Source organism: Octodon degus, unplaced genomic scaffold, assembly GCF_000260255.1.
Source record: "Octodon degus isolate 3935 unplaced genomic scaffold, OctDeg1.0 scaffold00005, whole genome shotgun sequence".
Classification (NCBI taxonomy): domain Eukaryota; kingdom Metazoa; phylum Chordata; class Mammalia; order Rodentia; family Octodontidae; genus Octodon; species Octodon degus.
In genome coordinates this window covers 18,724,677-18,730,210 of record NW_004524581.1, presented here as the reverse complement: position 1 = coordinate 18,730,210, position 5,534 = coordinate 18,724,677, and the positions used below count along the sequence as shown (strand labels likewise).

At 40.9% G+C, this 5,534-nt stretch overlaps 1 pseudogene; it reads left to right on the top strand.

The window, feature by feature from the left end:
- The first annotated feature begins 634 nt into the window (after positions 1 to 634).
- On the top strand, positions 635 to 1,868 carry LOC101586564 (annotated as a pseudogene).
- The last annotated feature ends 3,666 nt before the right edge of the window (positions 1,869 to 5,534 follow it).

Genomic DNA, 5,534 nt, shown 5'->3' with positions numbered 1-5,534 from the left:
CCGAGGGGCTGGGAGAGGGTCCGGCCCACGCTGCGCCTGGGCTGGGACTGGTCCCGCCGGCGCAGGGTAGCAGGAAACTCTCCGCACACTCACCGGACCTTGGCTAGGACTGGGTCTGGGGGCTCCCGGAACTCGGCAGCTTCAGAATTTCTTATAATGCAAGTCCAGTGGTGATGAGCTGCCTCAGGGTTTGTTTCTGCCTCCTTTGAAAAAAAAACAAAAACACTTTTGTGAGAAATAGCTCACCGTTAAGATACTCATCAAACCTTTCTCAGGTTGATGCTGAATAATCTAATGACCTTGCATGAGGCTACGCATTTTGAACAGTCTACCTCCTCAACAAAGCTTCTTTAGGGCCAGTCTTCTGGTGTATGAGTCATTTGGGAAAAACTCAAACCATATGAAAACCGTAATAGTTAACAAGAAAAATCTGAAAGATAGCTTTCCTCAGGCACTAAAATATGGCAATATGCACAATATTTAAACTAGTGACAAATGAAAAGTATCTAAAGGTACGAAAAAACATTATTCACATAGCAAAATGTGGTTGATATTTTGTGCTGTTTGCTCTTATTTGTCTGAAGATGACTGTATTATGGCTGCATGAAGAGGAAATGGGAGGCCACCGAACGGAATGTGGATGCCAGTGGTAGTTTGTGCTGGTGTGGAGATATACAGCACTAAAAAGACTCAGGATATTGAACTCGAGTTGGAAGAGGCAAGTCCAGTCTCAAAATTGAGGTAAAATCGCCACCCAGTCACCTCTAGCAGGACTCCTGCCATTGCCATAGCTGCCAGGGAGGGGAGGGTCATGATTCAAAGGAGCCAGAGAAGTTGAGGAAGCTGTTTTATTGGTGGTCTGAGTTTTGAAACTACCAATGATAGTTTAAGAGAACACTTTGAGAAATGGGGCACACTCCCAGATTGTGTGGTGATGAGAGATCCTCACCCAAAATGCTCCAGAGGCTTTGGTTTTGTGACTTACTCTTTTGTTGAAGAGGTGGATGCAGCAGTGTGTGCTGGACCACACAAAGTTGATGGGTGTGTAGTGGGACCAAAGAGAGTTGTTTCTCTAGAGGATTCAGTAAAGCCTGGTACCATATAACACTGAAAAAAATTTTGTTGGTGGTATTAAAGAAGATATAGGAGCATATTTGAGAGACTATTTTAAAAAATATGGCAAGATTAAAACCATAGAAGTTATGGAAGACAGGAAGAGTGGGAAAAAGAGAGGATTTGCTTTTGTAACTTTTGGTGATCACGACACAGTTGACAAAATTGTTGTTCAGAAATGCCACACTATTAATGGGCATAATTGTGAAGTGAAAAAGGCCTTTTCTAAACAAGAGATGCAGTCTGCTGGATCACAAAGAGGCCGTGGAGGTGGATCTGGCAACTTTATGGGTCGTGGAGGAAACTTTGGAGGTGGTGGAGGGAATTTTGTCCCTGGTGGAGACTTTGGTGGAAGAGATTACGGTGGTGGAGGAGGTGGCAAGAGAAGTAGTTATGGAGGAGGTGATGGTGGATATAATGGATTTGGAAGTGATGGTGTAAACTATGGTGGTGGTCCTGGTTACAGTAGTAGAGGAGGGAATGGTGATGGTGGACCAGGATGTGGAAACCAAGGTGGTGGATATGATGGTGGTGGAGGAGGATATGATGCTTGCAATGAAGGAAGAAATTTTGGTGGTGGTAACTATGGTGGTGTTGGGAATTATAATGATTTTGGAAAATATAGTGGACAACAGCAGTCAAATTATGGACCCTTGAAGGGGGGAAGTTTTGGTGAAAGAAGCTTTGGCAGTCCCTATTGTGGTGGTTATGGATCTGGTGGTGGAAGTGGTAGATAGCGTAGCAGAAGGTTTTAAGAAACAACAGAAAAGGGCTACAGTTCTTAGCAGGAGAGAGAGAGTAAGGAGGTGTCAGGAAACCTGCAGGTTACTTTGAGACAGTTGTCCCAAATGTGGTAGAGGAAATGTAAAAATCTGCCACAGAAGGAACAGTGATCCATAGGCAGAAAAGTTACTGCAGCTTAAACAGGAAACCCTTCTGGTTCAGGACTGTCATAGCCACAGTTTGCAAAGAGTGCAGCTATTGATTAATGCAATGTAGTGTCAGTTAGCTGTACATTCCTGAGGTCTTTTATCTGTTGTAGCTTTGTCTTTTTCTTTCTTTTCATTACATCAGGTCTATTGCCCTGTAAATTGTGGTAGTGGTACCAGGAATAAAAATTAAGGAACTTTTAACTTTTCAATAAAATAAAAAGACTTAGAACTTTCAGAGAGGAGCACAAAGTATTTTCTTTCTGAATTGGTTATGTAGTTTAAAAAAAAATGCAAAGTCAACGATAATCACAGGAGAGGCCAAAAACTCCAACATTTTGAAAAGAAAAAAGCAAGATTTATATTGTCAAGCATAATAACTAGAAAAGGACCCAAGTAAAAAAGATAACTATGATCTAGGCACAGTGGTGCACATCTGTAATGTCAATACTCAGGAGGCTGAGGAAGGAGAATCACCATGAGTTCAAGGCCAGTATAGTAAACTCAAAGCCACATTGTCTCAAAAAAAATTAATGAAGATTTTATTTTACTGACAAAATTTCCAGGTACTAATTTTTAAAACATAAGAAAAATGAAGGAGCACATTTTCAGACCATGCTTCCATGCTCATTGTGTAAAAATACCCTACCCTCTCCTCACTATGCATTCTTTCACTGAAGAAATTACAGCTTTTTCAGCTTTGGGGAGTCAAGACTTCACAAGTGATTCCCTATGGATTTATTATTTGCCACAAATAATCAACACTTTATGAAACATTTGTTCTTGATGTTCTCAATGAAAAGATAGATACATTGCATCTGTTGTCATTGGAGAAATATAGCCATTCTCTACCAAACATTCCTAAGGCAGAAGCAATCAGAACAACTTTAAGGCAATATGAGTAGAGCACTGTGAGTCCAGGGAACCAAGAGCACTTTTATGTCTCTAAACAAATGGGAAATAGAAGATCAGTTAGGATAATCAGGAAAGGTCTTAATCATGAGTTATTGTAAGTGTCAACCTGAAGAACTTTTATTGATTCCTCAGCCAATAGTGAGTTAGTGAAGGCTGTTTCTGTTAGATTATTACATCAAAGGATTGGACATTTGTGATATACAATGGATGGAGGTAAACTAAAAAAAAAAAAATTAGGGAAAATGAAAGACTGATGAAGCAACATGATACAAATGGAGAAAAGTTGACATCATTTCCTCAAATATTCGAGAAATATTTCTGAGGACATGTTCAACACTGAGCCTGATGCTAGGCAGTGTTTTGGAACTGAAAACAAGAAAGGTGCAGTTCATTATCCAATACCAAAAGTTACATTTTTTGTTATATATGTCTTGTTTAACTTGGTCTTAACCATCCAGAAGAAAAGTGTAACCACGAGGTATAAAAAGTAAAGCTATATTAATATGCTGAGTTGTAAAAGGCTCAAGTCAACAACTTTGGAAAATTGCCAGTTGTGCTGATAACTCGCTACTATTATGGACTATCGGATTATAAGGGGTTATTTTCCTGAATTCAAGTACCTACAATCTTTGGACTGGCAACAAGTATGAAAAGGTCCTTTAAAGAATTCTCAAATACAGCTTCTCTAACTGTGATAGAACACCCAACTCTGACAAAACAAAACAAAAAAAGGAATATAAATAAAGGACCATTTTGTTATGAAATATATATATAAATATATATATACATATATGTATATACATATATATTTTTCTCATTGAAATGAATAAAACAAAAAATACAGTTGACATAGTAAAGGTAATTAATCTTTCCTAAATAAAGTTTTGAAATGGAAAAAAAATGCCCACAGAAAATAAAATGTTCATCCTAGCCCAGGTCTGGTGAGTGTGAGGGAGAGCTTCCTGCTACCCTGAGCTGGCAGGACCAACTACTGGTCCCAGCCTAGGCGCAGAGTGGGCAAGACCCTCTTCCACTCCCTTGGGATGCCCGCACCACTCTGCAGCACCACCCCCACCCCGCCCGCTGAGTAGGAATTTCTGCCGCATTCCAGAAAGTCCCAGACCCAGTCCTAGCCCAGATCCGGTGAGTGTGTGGGAGGGCTTCCTGCTACCCTGTGCCAGTTGGACCAACTACTGGTCCCAGCCCAGGCTCAGCATGGGCAAGACACTCTTCCACCCCCTGGGGACACCCCCAACCACTCCGCAGCACATCCCCCACCCTGCCCGCACAGTAGGAATTTCTGCCGTGTTCCGGAAAGCCCCAGATCCAATCCTAGCCCAGACCCAGTGAGTGTGTGGGACAGCTGCCTCTCCCCCATACTCCACCTTGTCCCCACCAGGCTCATCTCAGCCCTGGCATACAGGCCTGGGGTGTAACCCTGCAGCTGCAATCCCTGCAGAGAGTGTAGAGGATAGAACCAGCCAGCTAGTCCAGGAGCAGAACATCTTGCCACGGGGCACAACAGGTTCATCTTCAAGGGCAGCAGCAAGAAGGAGCTGAGCACAGCAGCCAGACCCAAGCAAGGCATAGCTGAATAAATCCAAACATTGTAGATCTGCACCTGAACTTCAGTACGTGCTAAGGTTATAACTACAATGAAGACCTACAACAAAGGTCAGAAGATAGTGCTACACAAAATGATGAGAAGGAGCAAAATGCAACCTCAGAACCCAAGCCCACCCATAACAAGTGCAGAGGGCACTAACACAGAACAAATTGGGAATCAAATAGCTGACAGCAATGAATGAACAGTTTCTGAAATAAAGAAACAGCTGCAGAAAGGTATAGAGGAACTCAGATGGGAAATAAAAAAAGAAATCCCTGAATCAATAACATCTACACTAAAGAATCAAATGCAGAAACATATGGAGGAAACCAAGTGGCCAACCAGAACAAGTGCGGAAGACACTAGCTTGGCTCAAATGCATGAATTAATAGTGTCAATGGTAAATAAGCAACAGCAGAGAGATATAGAGGAAATCAGAGCACAATTTTTTTCTGAAATAAAAAAAGAATTCTCAGGACTCATACCATCTGAAGTAAAGAAGCAACTACAGAAACATAGGGAGGAAACCTAATCTGAAAAAAACACTGCAATAAGAGAATTTATAAATGCTTCTAAAGAAGACATTGAGAAAAAAATAGAGGAGATTAGAAAAATGATGGATTCCTTGAATGAGTAATACAGGAAAGAAATAGATCACATGAAGAAGAGTCAAAGAGATATAGAGGAAAATGAACCTCAATCACAAGCTTGCAAAACCATTTAAGTCAAAATGAAGACAGAGTTTCAGATCTTGAAGATGATGGGGCAGCTAGTGAAAAGGTAAGAAAGGATCTCTCAAAAACAAAAAGGATGCAGGAAAGAATAATCCATCACCCGCAAGATGAGACAAAGATGAACAATGTGAGACTAATAGGCATCAGTGAGAAAGAAGGAGTCAATACAAATGACATTAAAAAAAAATATGGGCAGAAGTAATAGCAGAAAAATTCCCAAATATGAGGAAACAATTT